The sequence below is a fragment of the Monodelphis domestica genome, chromosome 4 (assembly GCF_027887165.1).
Source record: "Monodelphis domestica isolate mMonDom1 chromosome 4, mMonDom1.pri, whole genome shotgun sequence".
Classification (NCBI taxonomy): domain Eukaryota; kingdom Metazoa; phylum Chordata; class Mammalia; order Didelphimorphia; family Didelphidae; genus Monodelphis; species Monodelphis domestica.
This window is the reverse complement of record NC_077230.1, coordinates 29952713-29975465: the sequence shown is the minus strand read 5'-3', so window position 1 is coordinate 29975465 and position 22753 is coordinate 29952713. Positions and strand designations below refer to the sequence as shown.

General features: G+C 35.0%; 1 long non-coding RNA gene across 2 annotated transcripts in view; it reads left to right on the top strand.

Annotated features, from left to right (window-relative positions):
- The first annotated feature begins 18904 nt into the window (after positions 1–18904).
- The window catches only part of LOC103105823 (uncharacterized), a 100787-nt gene continuing 96938 nt past the window's right edge, over positions 18905–22753 (top strand). For both annotated transcript variants that reach the window (XR_467008.3, XR_467009.3), the window contains exon 1: positions 18905–19137. This is a non-coding gene — a long non-coding RNA (uncharacterized LOC103105823). The remainder of the gene's footprint in view (positions 19138–22753) is intronic.

Below are 22753 nucleotides of genomic sequence, written 5' to 3'. Positions count from 1 at the left end.
CACACTAAGAGACCGCAAAGCATGGAACACAATATTTAGAAAGGCAAGAGAGCTGGGTCTCCAACCAGGAATCAATTACTCAGCAAAACTAACTATATAATTCCATGGGAAAATATGGGCATTCAAAAAAAAAAACAAAAAAAAGAACAAAAAAACAGAAGATTTCCAAGCATTTGCTAAGGAAAGACCAGAACTTAGTGGAAAATTTGGTATCCAATCACAGAAAGCAAGAGAAATAAGAAAAGGTAAATATGAAAGAAAGGGAAAAGGAGATAAAACTTATCTTCTTCTTTAAGTCAAACTCTCTTCTATAAGGACTACATTTATATCAAATTATATTATATTAATATGTGGAGAAAACATATTGTGTAACTCAAAAATTATATGCACCATAAGAGTAGTTAGAAGAATCATGCATAGGGATAGATTGGGGCATCAAGAAGATTTGGTGAAAGGGGGGGCAAAGAAAGGAAAAGGGAGTGGGGAAACCATCGATAATATTAAGATTTACTTCAAGAAATAGGGGGGACTAAATAGAATAATCTTTCCCATACAAAGAAACACATGGGAAGGGGAGGGGAAGATCTCTCATATAAGAAGGAGAGGAAGAGAGCTTAAAGTGGTATTACTTAAACCTTACTCTCAGTGAAATCAACTCTGAGAGGGAAGAACATCTAGATCCAGTGAGATCTTGAATTCTATCTTATCCAACAGGGTAAGAAAGAAAGGGAATTTAAGTAGGGGGAGGGGAGAGGGAGTATAAAAGGGGAGGGAAAGAGAGGGGGGAGGGGAAGGGAGCATAAATAGGGAGGGGCTAGAAAGGGAAGAATATTAAGGGAGGGGACTAGGGGGACTGACCTAAAGTAAATCACTGGTTCAAAAGGATATAGCTAGGGAAAAAGGTCAGAACTAGGGGAAGATATCAAAATGCCAGGGAATCCACAAGTGATCATCATAACTTTGAATGTGAATGGGATGAACTCCCCCATAAAACATAGACAAATAGCAGATTGGATGAGATCCCAAAGCCCTACCATATGTTGTCTTCAAGAAACACATATGAGGTGGGTTGATACTCACAAGGTCAGAAAGAAGGCAGCAGTTGCAATCATGATATCTGAGAAAGCCAAAGCAAAAATAGACCTGATCAAAAGGGATAGGGAAGGTAAATATATTCTGTTAAAAGATAGTATAGACAATAAGGAAATATCACTAATCAACATGTATGCACCAAATGGTATAGCATCCAAATTTTTAATGGAGAAACTAGGAGAATTGAAGGAGGAAATAGACAGTAAAACCATATTAGTGGGAGACTTGAACCAACCACTATCAAATTTAGATAAATCAAACCAAAAAATAAACAAGAAAGAGGTAAAAGAGGTGAATGAAATCTTAGAAAAATTAGAGTTAATAGACATATAGAGAAAAATAAATAGGGACAAAAAGGAATACTCCTTCTTCTCAGCACCACATGGCACATTCACAAAAAATAGATCATACACTAGGTCACAGAAACATGGCACTCAAATGCAGAAAAGCAGAAATAATAAATGCAACCTTTTCAGATCACAAGGCAATAAAAATATTGATTGATAAGGGTACATGGAGAGCCAAATCAAAAATTAATTGGAAATTAAATAATATGATACTCCAAAATCTGATAGTTAGAGAAGAAATCATAGAAACAATTAATAATTTCATTGAGGAAAATGACAATGGCAAGACATCCTTTCAAACTTTATGGGATGCAGCCAAGGCAATACTTAGAGGAAAATTCATATCCCTGAGTGCATATATTAACAATTTAGAGAGGACAGAGATCAAGGACTTGGAAATGCAAATCAAAAAACTTAAGAACAAACTAATTAAAACCCCCCAGAAGAAAACTAAACTAGAGATCCTAATAATTATGGGAGAAATTAATAAAATTGAAAGTGACAGAACTATTGAGCTAATAAACAAGACTAGAAGCTGGTACTTTGAAAAAACAGACAAAATAGACAAATTATTGGTCAATGTAATTAAAAAAAGGAAAGAAGAAAGGCAAATTAATAGCATCAAGATGACAAAGGGGACCTCACCTCCAATGAAGAGGAAATTAAGGCAATCTTAATCTACTTTGCCTAACTATATGGCAATAAACATACCAACCTAGGTGATATGGATGAATATTTACAAAAATATAAATTGTCTAGAATAACAGAAGAAGAAATAGATTTCTTAAATAATCCCATATCAGAAAAAGAAATCCAACAGGCCATCAAAGAACTCCCTAAGAAAAAAATCACCAAGGCCTAATGGATTCACAAGTGAATTCTATCAAACATTCAAAGAACATCTAACCCCAATACTATACAAACTATTTGATATAATAAGCAAAGAGGGAGTTCTACCAAATGCTTTTCATGACACAAACATTGTACTGATACCAAAGCCAGGCAGACCAAAAACAGAGAATTTAAACTATAGACCAATCTCCCTAATGAATATAGATGCAAAAATCTTAAATAGGATACTAGCAAAAGTACTCCAGCAAGTGATCAGAAGAGTCATTCACCATGATCAAGTAGAATTTATACCAGGGATGCAGGGCTGGTTCAACATTAGGAAAACCATCCACATAATTGACCACATCAACAAGCAAACCAACAAAAATCACATGATTATTTCAATAGACCCAGAAAAAGCCTTTGATAAAATACAACACCCCTTCCTATTAAAATCACTAGAAAGCATAGGAATTGAAGGGTAGTTCCTAAAAATAATAAACAGTATATATCTAAAAGCATTAGCTAATATCATCAATATCATCTGCAATGGGGATAAACTAGATGCATTCCCAATAAGATCAGGAGTGAAACAAGAATGCCCATTATCACCTCTATTATTTGATATTGTACTAGAAACACTAGCAGTGGCAATTAGTGAAGAAAAAGAAATTGAAGGCATTAAAATAGGCAAGGAGGAGACCAAGTTATCACTCTTTGTGGATGATATGATGGTCTACCTAAAGAATCCTAGAGATTCAACCAAAAAGCTAATCGAAATAATCAACAACTTTAGCAAAGTTGCAGGATACAAAATAAACCCACATAAGTCATCAGCATTTCTATATATTTCCAACACAGTTCAGCAGCAAGAACTAGAAAGGGAAATCCCATTTATAATCACCTTAGAAAAAATAAAATACTTAGGAATCTATATCCCGAGACAAACACAGAAACTATATGAACACAACTACAAAACACTCTCCACACAACTAAAACTAGACTTGAACAATTGGAAAAACATTAACTGCTCATGGGTAGGATGAGATAATATAATAAAAATGACCATCCTACTCAAACTCATTTATCTATTTAGTGCCATACCCATTGAACATCCAAAAAAATTTTTTTACTGATTTAGAAACAACCATAACAAAGTTCATTTGGAATAACAAAGGATAAAGGATATCCAGGAAACAACAAAAAAAATACAAAGGAAGGGGGCCTTGTAGTCCCAGATCTCAGACTATATTATAAAGCAGCAGTCATCGAAACAATTTGGTACTAGCTAAGAGTCAGAAAGGAGGATCAGTGAAATAGACTAGGGGTAAGTGACCTCAGCAGGACAGTATACAACAAACCCAGAGAACCCAGCTTTTGGGATAAAAATACGCTATTTCATAAAAACTGCTAGGAAAATTGGAGGACAGTGTGGGAAAGATTAGGTTTAGATCAACATCTCACACCCTACACCAAGATAAATTCAAAATGAGTGAATGAGTTGAACATAAAGAAGGAAACTAAAAAAAATTAGGCAAACACAGAATAGTATACATGTCAGACGTTTTGGAAGGAAAAGATTTTAAAACCACTCAAGACTTAGAAAGAGTCACAAAATGTAAAATAAATAATTTGGAATACATGAAATTAAAAAGTTTTTGTACAAACAAAACCAATGTAACTAAAATCAGAAGGAAAGCAACAAATTGAGAAGTAATCTTCATAAAAACCTCTGACAAAGGTTTAATTGCTCAAGTCTACAAATAGCTAAATCAATTGTACCAAAAATCAAGCCATTCTCCAATTGATAAATGGGCAAGGGACATGAACAGGCAGTTCTCAGCCAAAGAAATCAAAGCTATTAATAAGCACATGAAAAAGTGCTCTACATCTCTTATAATCAGAGAGACGCAAATCAAAACAACTCTGAGGTATCACCTCACACCTAGCAGATTGGCTAACATGACAGCTATGGAAAGTAATGAATGCTGGAGGGGATGCAGCAAATTTGGGACATTAATGCATTGCTGGTGGAGTTGTGAATTGATCCAACCATTCTGGAGGGCAATTTGGAACTATGCCCAAAGGGCGATAAAGACTGTCTGCCCTTTGATCCAGCCATAGCACTGCTGTGTTTATACCCCAAAGAGATAATAGGGAAAAAGAATATTAATTGCTGCACTCTTTGTGGTGGCCAAAAATTGGAAAATGAGGGGATGCCCTTCAATTGGGGAATGGCTGAACAAATTGTGGTATATTTTGATGATGGAATAGTATTGTGCTCAAAGGAATAATAAAAGTGGAGTAATTCCATGGAGTCTGGAACAAACTCCAGGAAGTGATGCAGAGCGAAAGGAGCAGAACCAGGAAATCATTATACACAGAGACTGATACACTGTGGTACAATCGACGGTAATGGACTTCTCCATTAGTGTCAATGCAATGTCCCTGGACAATCTGCAGGGATCTAAAAAACAGTATCCACAAGCAGCGAATAAACTGTGAGAGTGAAAACACGGAAGAAAAGGACCTGTTTGACTACAGGGGTTGAGGGGAAATGACTGAGGAGAGACTCTAAATGAAAACTCTAATGCAAATACCAACAACACAGAAATGAGTTCGAATCAAGAACACATGTGATACCCAGTGGAATCATGTGTCGGCTAGGGTAGAGGTGGTGTTGAGGGGGGTAGGAAAAGAAAATGATCTTTGTTTCCAATGAATAATGTTTGGAAATGACCAAATAAAATAATGTTAAAAAATTCCCTTTCCCCCAAAAAATATATATTTTCTACTTTTGCTTCACATATGACCTCAATGCAATTTTTTTCAGAATCTCCACTTATATTCCCAAACTGACCAATCTTATATCTCCAACAATGTCATGGAATGTATTTATTTTTCAGATGCCATTTGGTTATCTCCCTTAACTCTTTTGCTAGGTTCTCATTGAATGCTCTCATTCAAGTACATTACATCTAAATCTAAGTATATCCCCTCCCTCTTACTAAACATGCTACTCATAGGATCATGTATTTCAGAACCAGAGTAAACTAGAAGAACTCAAAGAAAACCTTGTCTTACCTCTTCACTTTACAGATTAGGAAACTAAGGCTCAAAGAAGTTAAATAACTGTCCCAAACTCATACCAAAAACAAGTAGGAAAATCATTCATTATTTAAGACTAAATTCTCTAGCTCCCAGTCTGTCATACCATTCTTGCCCCTGTCCCTCCTATTCCCCAAATCTTCCTCATTTCTGTTTATTTATTTAGAACCAGTCATCTTTATTTATTCCATGTAGGCTTCCCTCTCTACCTTACAAATGTAAGCTTTTGATGAAGAGCAACAACTGCTTCATTTTTATCTTTGTAGCTCTGGTACCTTTCCAATGTATGACATATCAGAATTGATTAAAAACATTTCACAGTTGAATTCTACTTTTGGACAACTCTCATATATGTTTGAGCATATAATTGAATAAAAATATGTGCATATTGTAAAGATTAAATTAACTTCCCCCTGATTGTGAAAATGAAATTAACTGTCTTGATTGTGAAGATTATATTAACTCCCCTGCCCATTTTTATATTTAATTACCCAAACTGTACACATCCCACTTAATCTAAGTCTGTGGGTGATGAATCAAACTTGACTAACTTCCCCCAGGGCAGTCCTATGCAAAACTTTAGACTATAATTTGTCCACATAAAAAGTAGAGGGAGGCACAGGAATAACACAAAAAAAGCATCTTTAAAAGAAGATACAACTTCCTGTGAGGGGGAGTTCTCTCATTCTTCTGGAGTTCTGAGTTTGAGTTTGAGGCTGGTGAAGAATCTGCTTGTTGGACCTGAGACCTTGGACTTGGTGAGACTGTCCTAAAATCTTTCCCTTTGGACTGGCATGTGGGGAGTAAAAAAGTCTGACTCCTTTTCCTGGATTATCTGAAGAGACTAGCCTCAGGAAAGGCCTACCCTCTTGAGAGAGTATCTCCAGGTCCTTGGCTCAAGGCTGAGGACCCTCCAGCTAAGAACTAATTAGCCCTGCCTGGGTTGAGCCAGGGGTCAGAGCAAAATACTTAGTACATAGGCTAGATATCTTACCCTCTCCTCTCTCTGATTTCCTTACTTTCACTCTTTCTATTTTTTAATAAATAAATTGCTAATAAATCTCTTTGGAATTAATTAAACTCCTGGCAACCCTGTTCTTGAATAATCTAGTCCAACCTTTTATAAAAAACCCCTCACATTTCTACCTTTTATAATATGTAAACTTATGACAGTTTACATGTATATGTATATATACTTTATAAATGGAGATTTTGATCCCTAGACTTCAATCTCCAGAAGTCCTTGGTATTTCCCAGAATTCCCTATAATCTCATTTGAGTATCCACATAGGTGAGATCACAATTGGTATTTAACTGGCAGTAATGCTTACCACGCTCTCTTCTCTGCCATTGCAATGATGTAGGAAGTTAGTAGTAAGCTAAGCATGGAGATTCTGAATTGACTAATCAGCCATGGGCATGTGGTTTTTATTGTGTATCTTCTTTATTCTTTGATTTCTAATAATCCTTAATAAAACTCATAAAATATAATATTTTTATTATTAGATATAAATTAATTTCTATAGTTTATGGCAACCACAAGATTGCACTTAAAAAAAATTTTTTTTTAAGATAATGTAGATAATTTTTTTTAAGCCACGTTTCTCCTGGCAAGACTTTTCAGGCCCCCTCACAAAGCTCTCTTGATTCAGCTCTCTCCTGCTTCCTGTTCCTGCCTCCATTCATCCATTCCAGACCTGCTTGACCCAGATCACTCTCCCGCCTAGGCCCCCGCTGATCTCTGGCTTCCCAACCCAGATCGCCCAGGCCCAGCCCCAGGACCCAGGCTCCTGGTAGCTTCCCCTGTGTCTTCAGAATTATAAACCAACTGGTAAAAACTGGGGTGTTCTTTCCTTAGGCAACAATTAGCCTCCTTTCCTTAGGCAACAATTAGCCTCCACATGGCAGGGAACCTGGGGGGTGGGGTACAAGGAGAAGGAAGAGACTTTTCCAAACAGGAAATCAATTACAAGTATGGTGTATTCTATGAGAGAGCAGTGCATTGCCTATTTCAAAGGATATTTATTGAGTGCACTGATTCTTTTAATTATTTTGCCTGAGATTCAGGGGAGAAATTCATCTCCCTGCACTTTGCCATTTGGACCTGCCCAATTTGAGATTTCTAAAACCCGTATTTTCCCTTGCTATTGGAAATACCACAGTATTGACAAAAGGAATCTCAAGGGATTAAAAAAACAAACAAACCAAAAAAAATGAACTTTAAAGAAACTGGAGGTTTTATTGTTAAGGCATTTCAGACTCCAATGTTTTATAAAAATCTTTGTATTTTATTGCATTTTGCTGATTGTTTTGTTTAAGATTTAATTTTGTTGGTTTTAAGTTCATATATTAATGTATTAAATACTATTTTGTTACACCGAATCTTTTTAATGTAATGGGTTTTAAGTACTGTTATATCCTGATGCTTTTCCCCTATAACTATACTGAACAAATATTATTGAATAAGCCTATATAAAACCAGTCCTTTTTGTGTTTTGAATTTGTAAATTGTCACCTAAATGATGGATAGCCTTCATAAAAACTGGTAACAATTGTATAACAACCTTTGGAAAATTTAATGAGTTAAATATCTTAATTTGATTTTAAGCGGTCTTTAGACATGATTTTTGGATTTTTTTTTCAACAACTGATCATTTTGCCTGCCTCTAACAGGAGGTAAGTTCCATTTTATTTAGTAGCTGAAGTAAAATACAATTATAATCCCTACCTCCCACATTTATAAAAATGTGAATGGATGGGACATTACAGTCTCATACCAAAGGAGCTGGGAAGTTAATCCCAGGGCATGGTACCTCTGGATGGCTCTTCAAAAGGGAGTATCTCTCATTTATAACTCTTCAGCTCACATTACCCAAAATCAACAGTATAGAGGTTTGTTTTTTCTTTCTAGACTCCTCTACCATATTTTGGAATGATCTTTAGATTTCTTGATGATATTCTAGATCCAAATAAGTTTTACTTTGTTTAAAATTATATTTGACAAGGTTGAAAGATTTGCTATGTCTGTAAAAATTGTGCCAAATATCCAACAGTTCATAGGATTTTTTTATGTCATACAATAACTTATGTGAAAAATGATAGTGGGTTTGTTTGCTATTGTAATTAACTGGGCTATTATAACTTTGGGGATTTTGATACCTTATGAATTTGCATTGCATGTTGTACCACTGTTCTTTATTAAAAAAAAACTGTTACTTTGTGAAAATCATTTGCTTGTACTCACAGTGGATCATGTTCAGGTATGAAGAGAAAATAGATTTCATTTTTGGTGAGAAACCTTGTATTCTACATTTCCTTAGCTGACAAGGTCAATGATTATAAGCTATATTTTTGAATTTAAAAACTTTTATTATTATATTTTCTTGCCTGTGCAATATACTATTTCAGTTTTTTAATTTTTCTATCCTTTTTATATTTGATGCACATGTCACCAGTATTAAGATTTTCTCTAACTTTTTTTTTATTTTTCAGTAATATAGTTTAAAATACATTTCCTATAAAGTCAATGCATACCAAAAAAATAGCTTGAGACTATAAAAATGATGTCACTGATTGTTTAAAAAAATTTATGGGACTTTGCTTAATGATTCTGTCTGATTCCAGGACAAGAGAATACAGGAAGAGCCATTGCACAGTACCAAAGAAGCACAAAGCTAAACTGCATAGTGCCAATAGAGCCCAACGTCAAAGAGACCAACCAATCCCAATGGGATTGATGAAAATTTTGAGCCATGACAGGAGGACTTGAACATGTTTGGGGTTCAAGGTTGCAGCTGTTTAACATGTGTTCAAGGCAGGTCTTCCTTGTTCCACATTCTACCAAGTATCTCAAATTTGGCTCCTACCTGGCTCTTATAATCTAGTTCCTTTTCTGTCTTTCATAATATGGCAACTTTCTGTAGTCCTGGCTACTGATTAGGTGAATGCTTATATCATTTTAATTGGGTCCTGATTCAAGGACCTGCTATAGATTTATTTTTCCTTTACTTAGAATTTTTACACATAAGAATTTGATAGTCTATATTTCATTCAGAAATTATCTTTTTTATTAGGATTTTTTTTTGACTTTTTTATTTCTCTTGCCAATTGATTCATATACCTCATTACTTAGTGAGCCATGCATCCCTAAATGATCCCTGTGTTTTTCAATCACCCTCTTCAGGAGGGGAATGTATAAATATTATTATTTTAAATTGCAAAGTTTAAATTCCTTTTGAGAATAATTTTAGGTTAAGAAACATGCTACCTCTCCAAATCCAGAAAGTGAACTGTTTGGAGAAGACACCATGAAGATGCCTCCACAGATGACAAGCTGCACCAGAAGGTCCAGAGTGAACTTTGGGATGTGGTGATTTGAACTGTGTGGCCTTTGAATGCATTTCTTTTGTATGTATACTCTTATGCCAAAGGGGACTGCCCCCTAATTGGCTTTTTGTCAATGCACCTAGTAATCATTGGTTGTGTTCTCTTTTCCTTTTATCCACAAATTATTGCAATCTTTAAGTTGATTATGTTTCCATGATCCTTTTGGGGAAACTGGTTTCCCAATAGGATCACAGTGGGGCTGTATAAATGGAGATATTGAACCCTAGACTTCAATCCCCCAAAGTCCTTGGTATTTTCCAGAATTCCCTATAATCTCACCTGACTCTCCATGTAGGTGAGATCACAGTTGGTATTTAACTGGCAGTAACGCCTACCACGCTCTCTCCTCTGTCATTGCAATGATGTAGGAAGTTAATGATAAGCTAAGTGTGGGGATTCTGAATTGGCTAACTTGCCACCGGCATGTGGTTTTTATTTTGTATCTTCTTTATTCCTTGATTTCTAATAATCCTTACCAAACCTCATAAAATATAATATTTTTATTATTAGATATAAACTAATTTTTATAATACCAAATTCCCCATCTCTTCTATTTCTACTCACTCCTCTTAGCTCTTCCTTTTGAAACAAATTGAATAAAGTCTCATCCTACCTCCAAATGGCAGACCATAAAGTACTTGAAGGTATTTTCTTCCCAAGTTCTCTCTAGACCACACTCAGTAGCCCCAGTCTATCGTGGTTCCAATCTATGGTTCCAGGCTAATTGCATCATTCCCTTAAGTATTTTGTATTTTATGTAGTAACCAAACTGAGCTGTTTAATATTTCCCAGTCTTATTCTACACTCTCTTAATTCTTGGCATTTGTGCAGACTCTCCCTGAACCTGAAATGAACACCTTCTTCATCCCAAACTATTGAAGTGCATCTTGTTTTCTAAGACCTAATTTGTCTGTCTTTCCTCTTGTATAAATCCTTCTTTGTCATTCCTTATCCCACCTGCAACCCGTTAGAGTAAAATTGAACTCTGAGTATGTGCCTCACTCATATTTCTCTCTTCTCAAATTTTCTTATGTCATTTTATTGCATTTCTGATTTGTTCCTCCAGCATTTCATCTAGAATCGTATTTATTTGTGTATATATTATATCTATTCTGTCTCCTCATATCAGCTTCTAAGTTGCTTTTCACATTTCATTTCCATATCTCTTTTTGAAATATAGGTGTTCAATAATGGTTGAATTGACTTGGATTTCACAGAATCACAGACTCTCAGGGATGTAGGGACTATTAGTGTGATCATCTATGCAGAAGCATTGTGTTATAGTGGATAGAACATTGGACCTAGAATTAGAAGAACTTGATGCAAAATCAGGAGATATGGTTGATTATCCATATGATTTTGGACAGGTCATTTACTTTCCTCGCTATTCATTACCTAATTGGTAAAGTATGGATTTGGACTATTTTTATTTCTAATCTCCCTCAAATCAGTGACATATTTCTATATTCCCTACACTGTCATTGAGATCAAGTACTCAGTGATTGGATTTGTAAGCATCAACATACCATTGTATATGTAGTCCCTACCTAACCTGGCTTGCTTTGCCCAATCATATGTTAAAAGAAACCACGGCACTCTATTACCATGAATTAATGCCATTGCTCCATAAGGTTAAGGTCATCCAGACCTAACCTAGTGACTGAGTTTAGAGAAAAATCTTCTACCTATATGATGGCAATATTGCTCTGGAGTTGACAGCAAGCATTTCCCAAATTACTGAAATACTATTTACTCATGCATAATTTCTCTATGGAAGGACATCAGACTTTCTGCTACCAAGTCCAGAATTTCAGATGCCAGAACTCTCACTTACAGGATTCTGCCCAAGATCAGTGCATCTGAAACCAGGAGTCTTGTCAGAAACTCAATCAGAAAAAGGGCCACAAAGACAAGGCAAAATAAGGAGTCAAGTAAATGCTCCATATTTACTTGCTATTCCATAATGTCATATTATTCCACAAATCTGCATTATCCTATAACATCTTGGGATGGGTCAGAAGAATTAGTGCTAAATGTGAATTTGCTAGTCAGTCAACAAGCATTTTAAAAGCCCTTACTGTTATTGGGACTATAAAAGCAAAAAAAAATCATTCTTGCCTTCAGAGAGATACAATTCTAATGAAAGAAAATATGTTAATATTATATTCATTATATAAGTGCATATCTATACACATATGTATACATTGTAAATTATATATTCAGTGTAAAATTCAGGTATTTTAAGAGGGGAAGGCACTAGCCTTGTGAGGTTTGGGGCAGGGAAAGAACTAGAAAAGGCCTCCTGTAGAAGGTGGGATTTGAGATGAGTCTTTAAGGAAGCAGGGAAACTAGCAGTTAGGGAGAAGGCAGAGCTTTCAAGGCATGGGGACAGCTGATGATAAGAGATAAAAGATGAGTTGTCATTTACTAAAAGCATTAAGCACGTCATCGTTGGATCATAACATATATGGAGGGGAGTAAAAAGTAAGAAGACTGTAATGTTATGAAGAGGTGAGATTGTAGGGCCTTAAAAGCTCAGAGAAAATTTTATATTTGATGTTGGGTGTAAGAGGGGACCATTGGAGTGTATTGGTTATATGAAGATGGGATTAACTCTTCCTTGCCCATTTTTAAATTTAATCACCAAAAGTGTACACATCCCATTTAATTGTTAAGTCTGTGACCCACCTGTGTGCAATAATGGGTGACAAATCAGAAACCACTGACTGCCCCCTGGGTAGTCCTAAGCAAAGCTTTAGCTGTAATTGGTGCATGTAGAAGTAGAGGAAGGCACAGGAAGTGAAGCAAAAGAACCATCTTTAAAAAGGAGTTACAACTTCCTGTGAACAGTTCTTCCTGCTTTAGAGTTCTGAGTTGGAGTTGGAGGCTGGTGAAGAATCTGCTCACTGCACCTGATACCTTGGACTTGGTGAGACTGTTCTTAAATCTCTCCCTATGAACTACCACATGGGTGAGTGGAAAAGGCTGGCACCTTTCCTGGATTTTCTGAAGGGACTAAACTCAGGATAGGTCTCCCCTCTTGAGAGAGGCTTCGTGACTGAAGCTCTTGTTTTATTCCTTCCCAAGCCCTGCCTGGGATGAGCCAGGGGCAAGAGAAAAATACTTATTGTGTAGCCTAGATATCCTACCCTATCCTCTTTCTGATTTTCTTACCTTCACTCTTTCTAGATTTTATAAATAAATTGCTAAAAATCATTAGGAATTTATTAAATTCCTGGCAACCACACTCTTAAAAAATCTAGTCAAACCCCTTACATTTCTGCCTCTTTCAGTTGGGAGAGAGTGTCACATGTTTAGAGCAACATTTTAAGAAAAAATCATTTTCAACTTGCCCTTTGATCATTTATGCCTTTATGAAGCCCAACTCTGATTATCTTTACCATCTACATACTGTACTCAACTAACTACTCTTAAACACTGCTGAAGGAAATTACACATTTGTGCTTTCTACCTCAACTGGTTGTCTGATGGAAACTGGTTTCTCACTACTTCATGTCAATCCTCTTGCCCTTGATTGATTCTATTTTGCACACCCAGGAGCAGCTGTTCCAAAACTTTCCCCATGTCCTGAAGCCTCCATGATGACTGCCTCCCACCTCTATCTTATCTGAGGAATTCAGTTTTACATTGGTAAGAAAAACAGAAAGCACTAATGAGAACTCCTCATAAACTCTTCACTGTCACCTATTATTTTCATCTGTACCCTTTGCTCCAAAGAGACATTCAGTCCTTCTACTTGTGCTCTTGATCCCATCCCCTCCTCTTTGTTTTAAACCTTTGGATTTTCTCCCTGTCCATCTTCAGTTATTAACTTTCTAATACATACCTCCTTCATTACTAAAATCATGCCTAGCTTTCATATTCTTCAAAAATTTTACCTTGACTCTGTCAACCTTATCAAGATATTTTCTTTTTTAGGTAGTAGGCAAATCAGGACTTGAATACAATTTCATCTCCTAATCTAGCTCTCTTTCCATTAGGCCATATATCATCTCAGAATAATCAACTCCATCCAATTTTTCCCATTTTGAAGAATTTGTTATTTGGGTGTCATTCTATAAAAATGTCTTGATCTAAAGGTAAGATTTTTTTAAAAGTAAATTTTATTTAAATTTAATTTAATTTAAAATTAACTGCCATGAAAGAAGTTAATGCCTCCTATATAATATAAATGGGTCATTCTCCCTCAGAATTTCTAGGGGAAATAAAAGGTTGGGAAATTACTCTTCAGTTGGGAAAAATGTTTTTAAAAGTCATACATCCCGAGGTATTATACAACATATCCAGAAAAAAAAATTTTAATGTAGCATACTATTTATTAGTACTAATTAAGATTTCTAGATTCCAATAAAAGTGAACAATTAGGTTTGAAATGATAGGAGCAGATAGGACAGCAGGATGCATAAAAATGTGACAGAAGGAACAGATGGCAGTACAAAGTATCTCCCCAATTGGATAGAAACTTTTCCTTTGGGAAAACCACTTTCAAGCTTATTTAAGTGCCTTTCATGTGAAATTGCTTGAACAACTGAATCTGATTACAATATTCTTGAATCTCATATGGATTGAAAGGTCATTTAACTGGTAGATTTCAAAGGAATTCAATGTATGTGTCCTGTTTCTATACTTCATGCCTAGTAGCACCATTCTGAATGTCAATTAATACAAACATTGTGACAATTTGTGAGAGTATTGTTTTGTTCCCTACAACTTCCTAACTTCTGAATACTACTAACAAAGTCTCTTTCAAGGAATTGTTGTAAGATTAGAATTGGCATTATGTTTAAGATTACTTAAACATCACACTATTATTTCATTTTTCCCATCTTTTCAATTCTTCAGTGGTATTCATATGAACTGCCTCCTAAATATGTGTTAATAATATAAAACATTTGTTATTAATGTATGTTAACTTTACTTCACAATTTCAACCTGCTACCTCAGATTAAGTACTTCATTGTGACAACTGAAATATACAGACACATATATACCTTTTTAATTTAAATATTATTTAATCATTCACTTTTTAGTTTCCACATGAGACTTTGTTACCTTTTACTGATTGAATAACATTCACTACTAAATTTCTGGCATTATTATCTATAAATGTAGTATTACTTTTCTATATTTCATCTAAGCTTCTTTTTTATTTGATAAGTACTAAATTATTGTGTATTTTCACTGTGTACTAGAAAAAGAATATTTTTTGCTTTTCTTATCATTTTCTTCTTCTCTCCAATTAACTTTTAGATCTAATTTATTTAATTCTGTATTCAGCCCTATAACTTTCTTCTTATTTACCTTTTTCTTGGATTTATCATATTTCATAAATATAATTATTGGGAAATTACAAATCTATCATTATTATTGAATTTTTCGCTATGTTTCCTATAAGATTCATTTAGGATTTTATACATTTTTATCATATATAATCTTCAGAGCATTTTAGCATAAAGGAATGTCCTTGATATCTTCAGTTTCATAGTCTGAATTAGACTGGGACATCATCAATGACATATGTACAAAAACTTTAACCCATTTTTTTTCTTTTCTGAATATATTATTTTTTCTTGCTGGAGTAAATGCATTTCCTATAACCAACGAATTATTTCATTCTGCTTTTCAATCCATTATGAAACATTTTTTTCAATTAAAAACAATTTTTTATTGAAGGGGTCGTTCCATTTACCTTTTTAATAACAAAATTGTTAAGGTTGCATTCCTTATGTTTCTTTTAAATGATATTCAATTTTTTGGAAATATAATCTTTCTTCTTATTACTTCCATTATTGTTCTTAATTTAATAAAAACTACCCTAAAAATTACTTTGACTTATACTAGTATCACAAAATCACCTAATTTTAGAGCTGGATGACTTTCTAATTCAATGTATAAATGAAGAGAATCTTTTCTATAAAATCTTTTCTATAAAAAATCCAACCCTTGTGTGAAAACCTACAATAATGTCCAACTTAGAGCATTTTGAGGTAGTCCATTTTACGTTTAGACAGTTAGGAAAAGAAATATTTATTAAATACCTACTGTGTGCCAGATACTGTGGTAAGTGCTTTAGAAGCATTATCCCATTCAATCCTCATAGTAGTCTTAGGAAATAGCTTCTTATCCTCAGTTTGACAGTTGACAAAACTGAGACACTCAAAGGTTAGATGATTTAACCAGATTCACACACCTGAGTAGTTTTTGAGGCTGAATTTGAACTGAGTTGCTCCTGACTTTAGGCTTTGTACTTTATGCATTGTGCCACATAGTTATCTATACAGTTATTAGGAATTTTTTCCTGTCAGTAATACCAGATTTTCCTCTTTGTAACTTCTGTCAATTGTTTTTGATTCTGTCTCCTTGGGGCAAACCTAATAAATCTAGCCTCTTTTCTGCATGAATGTCCTCCATATCCTAGAAGATATCTATTATGGTTTCCCTAAGTCTTCCTTTTTCTAGCCTATATATCCCTATGACATGAACATAAAACCATTTACTCACCCATTTCCCCTCCTCTAGATATCCTTTGGCTTATAACTGTCATTTAAAAAATGTATTTCCCACAATTGAACACAATACTCTATATGAATTCTGATGAGGTCAGAATTTACATCTTACCCTCCTATTCTCTGAAGTTATGTTCCCTTTAATGTAGTCTGAAGTCAAATTCAGGTTTTTGGCCTGAATATGTTGACTCATTGAGATGATCTATCTATTAAAACTCCCAGATTGTTTTCAGGGTGGGAAAATGCTAACCATGCCTCCTGTTTTGCAATTTTGAAGCTGTTATTTTGTTTGTTTTCATGTTTATTATAAAGATATATTTATATTTTTACCACTTAAAGGTAATTTAAAAATTCCACATAAATTTTCTGAAGTGATATGACCCAAATTTTCTTCCTTCCTCCTGCCTCTCCTCCCTCCAGGAGCTGGCAAACAATTCGATCTGGGTTATACATTATCATGCCAAACCTATTTCCATATTGTTAATTTTTATAAGAGAATAATGATATAAAACCAGAACTCAAAATAAAAACAAATGAGTGAAAAATGGCATGCTTTGACCTACATTCTGACTCCAGCAGTATTTTTCTCTGGAGATGCATAGCATTCTTTGTCATAAGTCCCTCGGAATTGTCCTCGAACATTGTTAGGAGGAGCTAAGTCTATCACAGTTAATCATGACACAATATTGCTGTTACTGCATACAATGTTCTCCTGGTTCCCTTATTTCACTCTGCAGTGGTTCATCTAGGTCTTTCCAGCTCTATCTGAAATCATCCTGTGAATTTTTACAGCACAAAAGTATTCCATCACCATCATATAACACAATTTGTTCAACCATTCCCCAATTCGTGAGCATCCCTTTAATTTTTAATCCTTTGCCACCTCAAAAAGAGCAACTATAAATATTTTGTACCAGTAGGTCCTTTCCCCCTTTTAGAAAGCCTCTTTTGGATACAGAGCTACTGGTGGTACTACTGCATTGTCCCCATGTTTAAAACTATATTTATGATTAATGAATTTTATCATATTAGATTCAAATTATTTTTGTAATACTTTTTACCTTACTTCTCAAGTTTGTATCACATTTGATTTGACTTTATTCAAATCATGATAAAAAAATTTAAACTGCATGTAGCCTAGCACAGAGAAATCTTCTCCCCTCATTCTCTGTCTTCCTCCCTCTACATCTTTCACCCAACTTGGCCTTTCCTTTTATCTGAGACAGGAATATCCCTTTGAAATTATCTTGCCCCCATCATCATTTTCCTCTTACATTTATTTAAAAAATACACTCCTAGAACATTTACTTACTTTGCTAATACCATATTCTGATCCTCACATTTTGTTAGTACATGATTTATTGTAATTTTAAATTATTATTATTATTTTTTAAAACCCTTAATTTCTGTTGTGGAATCAATACTGTGTATTGGTTCCAAGGTGAAGAGTGGTAAGGACTAGGCAATGGTGGTTAAGGGACTTTCCCAGGGTCACACAGCTGGGAAGTGTCTGAGGCCAGATTTGAACCTAGGACCTCCTTTCTCTAGGCCTGGCTCTCTTCTTTGTTTAGAATATATATTAGTTTATCTATGTTATGTGGTTTTTTATTAATTTTGTATCTGATACTTTAGTTAACTCAGTTGCTCTTTAATATATATACACATATTTATTCCCTACAAATTTTAAGTGAGGAATTCTCACTGACAAATATCTTTGTTGAATATAAGACTTTTAATATCAATAATCAGTAATTTTGGTTTGTTCATTTTTTATCTTGGCATGATTTTTATTTTTACATGTAGTTTTTAGTAATGTGTCTTCTCAGCACTTTATGTGTAATTGTAATTATGCAATTTATATGTGCATATTGCTGTTTTAACTGGAATCTCTACCTTGACTGTTTTCTTAATTTTTTGGACGTTTGTCCTTGAAAGTAAAGAATTGACTACAAAATGAATTTTATCTTCTGGCTTTTCAAAGGTACCATGCATCTGGATGGCAATGTAAGGATTCACAGATGCTGGCTTCCCTATTCCTTTTCCTTCTGCCCTCAATGTTCCCAGAACATTTAACAGGATATGATTGACATTTTTATCTAAAGATGTTGATGAGAATGTCAAGGCATGGTTCTAGAATACTTCAGTGTTTCCACATAGTGTTCTTCTCTGAGAAATTTAATTATAAAATCTTTATCCTGATTAGTATGTATTCTGACAGAAGCCACACACTAAATGATGCTATAACAATTTAGCCATAGTAGACCTCCATGATTTTGCTTGAATAGACATGCTAAATGGACAGTGACAATTAGATTGTTGCTTTATATATACATATATGTAATATATGTAATATTATATATATATAACATATATAATAAAACACAACAGAACAGTGAATTTGAAAATCACTGAAATGAGAGATCCTGGCTCATTAAAATTCAAAGAATTGTTATGAGTGGCTGTAAATTAACAGAAATAAAAATAAAGTGGATGAAGTCAAAATGGCAGTTTAATGGCAGCTGTATCAAGGGAAGATAAAGACTGCAAAATGATTGGCAGGAGCATGTGACTGGAATCTTATGAGCCTGGAGTCTTGGAATCTTTGGGATTCAGTTGAGAGAGAAACTATCTCTGGAGCTAAAGAGGAAAGGAGAGAGAAGTGTGGCAGAATCTGTCAGAAAATCAATTCCCAAGGCATTAGCCTATGAAGATCCTTTGGCTGTGGTGAGGATTTATTCTTCAATCATCTGCTAGTCATGGATTAAGGAACTGTCTTCAACTTGGAGGAGTTATCATCTGTGGACATTTCACCTTGGATTCCTGTTTTGGCTCCCAGAGACTCTATTGTAAGATCGACCTTCCCTATTTGATTTGCCCTTAGTATATTAGTGTAGTTAGATAGAATTATTAATTTAGGAGTTAAAATTAAGGTTTTGAAGATAAGATCACCCTCTCCCTCACTTTTCTTCCCTAAAACCTTCTTTCCAATCTCAAATAAACTCAAAATATTTATGTTAATCTTTGTGCTTTCCCTTCCTAAAATCCCATAATAACAACAAATGCCTAAACTACTCAAGCAATCCTTCCAAACCAATATTTAAAAATCACTTCAAAATGATAGGAGTAAAAAATTAACAGCAAGAAGGTGTAAGGAGACTCTTCTACTGAACAGAACTTGAGAGATACACAGGGAGAATTAATTTGCATGGGATAAGGAGGAACATGAAGTAAAACTGTACACAGAGGAGTTTTGGCCAACCACCCCTTTTTTCCTTCTTAAGACCTATTATACTAGGTTCTGCAATTAGGTGTAGGCTAACTTTGGCATCCTGAGTTGGGAGCTACCTCAGCAAAAGAACACCTCTGACTCACCCCTTGAAGTCCTAGGCCCTGGCACCAAACCTCAGTGAAATCTGTATGTCCTTCACACTGGACCATTTCAAGCCCCCAAGGACATGGTTAAGTTTTAGCCCCAGGGCAAAATAATTCACAGTGACTAATACTGTAAGTCAGCAGAGGAGACAAAATCAGCAAGCGGCTTTCAGAATTCCCAGTACACACACAGGCAGAAAGTTAGGGAAATGAGCAAAAAACAAAAGAAATGTTTAACTTTCCAAAATTTCTACAGGGGCAAAGAGCAAAGCAGAGAGTCAGCAGGAGATGGTTAGATCAAAGCAACTACATGTATAACTTCAATTAGTCTCAAGCTCTGGAAGAACTTATAAAGAAATTCAAAAATCAAATAAGACAGGACAAATAAAAATTAAAAAATGAAAGTAACACAAAAAAAGAAAATAACAGCTTAAAAAGCAAAATTTGCCAACTGGAAAAAGAGGTATAAAAATCCAATGAAGAAAATACCTTTTAAAAAGAAAACATTGTTAACCTAATGGGAAAAGAGTAAAAAAATCCAATGAATTAAAGAGTGCCATGAAAAGCAGAATGGACCAAACAGAAAAGGAGGACCTTTCCAAAGGTCATACCTTTGGATCCTCCTTTTCTGTTTGGTCCATTCTGCTTATATCATATCTGCCTTTTGGTGAGGTGGTAGGGATGGAAAGGAGGAAGAGAGCATGCATTTCAATTATATCAACATATAATCTTGAAAAATAAAAACAGAAAGATAACTTTTATCTAGATAATGGTCAACTAGAGGATGAATGAATGATGAAGTATTCTACCTACTTTACAGATGGCTAAAAGACTTAAGCAAAGGAACTCTCTCTCTCTCTCTCTCTTTCTCTCTCTCTCTCTCTCTCTGTCTGTCTCTCTCTCTCTCTCTCAATATGGGAATTGATTTGCTTGAATATTGATATTTGTTGCATGCCTTAACTTCTCTGACATCTTCAGGGATTGCTTTTTTTTAAGCACTGTTCTCTTGGACCTAATTAGTAGCACCTAGTGTTGCTCTATGGAGTAGGTTAACCTTCTACAACTCTTCGAAGGTTCCTTTGAAATTCATTACACTGCCAAAAGGTGGCTCTACATGTTGCCCTTGGGCCAGGATGAACCCTCTAATTTTAGTTTAGTTTAGTTCAGTCTTTACCAAGATGCAGGAAAGGAAAGCCTGTAGCATTTTCCTCATCTTGCAAAAGTTAGTTTCCCCAGTGTTACAGCACATGGATCTCCTCTCACTAAGGCTACTGGAGATTTAATGTTTCCCTCAATAGTTCTCTTACAGAAGAGAACCACACATTCTCTGTCTTCAAGAGTCACAGTCACTTAACTCCAAGTCCAGTTTTAGGGACTGCACATCTGGAGCTTTTCTGTGGATCCTAATCAAGTTTAGGAAACATCAAAGTACTCTAATTCTTTAATTATATCACTTCTGGACAAAAGAATCTCTCTGAAGCAAGTGGCTTTATTCAATTCAAATTCAGTCAAGGCTATTACCAGCAGCATAAGCACAGGAAATAAAAAAAAGGGTGCAGAAGGGGAACATGTACTCTTTCCTTGCCTTTGGAGCATTAATTCCCCCAGGGAAAACCAGGGAGTGTGAGAGATGAGAACATGTCAAAATATGAACTTTACATATTGTTATATGGGAAAATGCCATAGGTGTCACAGTTTAACTTTGGACCTCATCTTATTATGAAGGAATCATTTTAACTTAAAAATGACACTTACCTTAAAGTGGCTGAATTTCTCTATTCTGGGATTTTGTATTAACTTAAATTATACACCTGACACACCTCACAATTTTATTATGCTTTCTTATTAAGAACCCACCAGAGCTTAATGCCCTATCCATAAAGCGTCTTGATGAGGCAAGTTTTGATTTGTGCTGTGTCTTTCCAAATGTGAGTCCTTGGAGCCTGGTGGATGACAGAGTTATTTCTGAGTGGTTGCCAAGGTGTTTCAGCATTGGATGTGAAATCTTATATAGCTGGCTGAGATGAATGAAGAATATGGATGTATGTCTATAAATAGTTTATACACGCATACATAAATATATATACACATATGTGTACATTCATTATATATATGCTTATTTGTATGCACATATCCCCCAAATGTCTTGTTAGCTTAGATCATTTTTTTACTTACAGGCACTTTTTACATATGCAAGTATATGTACACATAAATACACATTATGTACAAAAGCCACATGGTATACCAGATAGTGAATTGACATTAAACCTGGGTTCAAGTTCAACCCTGGACCCATACTGGCAATGGAATCAAAGTCACTTGGCTTTCCAGTATTGACCCCAAATAACTCTGGAAATCTAGAATATGCAGAGGTGTTAATGATACTGATTTGTAGAAGTTCCTCCCTAGAAACAATCATTCAGTCAGTGATTGAATATAGTCATCTATTCTATATCAGACACTTTTCTAGGTGTTAGGAATAGAATGAAAGGCAAAAGTCAGAACCTGCTCTCAAGGACCTCACAGGCTGCTATAGGGCGTATGGTGCAGAGGAAAATGTGAATCAGATATTGAAAAAAAAAAACACAGAAAACTGCATAAAACAGAAATATAAAAGATATGTGCATAAGCATATATATGTATTTATAAAACACACATATGCATTATACTATACACACACACACACACACACACACACACACACACATATATATATATATATATAATATGTATATGTTGTGGAGATTAAAATTAACTCTCCCCTGATTGTGAAGATTAAAATTGTAACCTCTGCCTATTTTTTATTTAGTCACCAAAATTGTAAACATCTGATTTAATCATTAAGTGGGAGGTCTGTGACCCACGTGAGCAATAGTGGATGACAAATCAGAATTAAACTAGCTTCCCTTGGGCAGTCTTAAAGCAAAGCTTCAACTGTGATTGGTAGATACAAAATTAGGGGAAGACACAGGAAGGGATACAAAAGAAGAGTCTTTAAAAAGAGCTGTCACTTCCTGTAAGGGATAGTTCTTCATTCTTTGGAAATGGAGACAAGACAATTCTTCATTCTTTGGAGTGGAGGCTGAACCG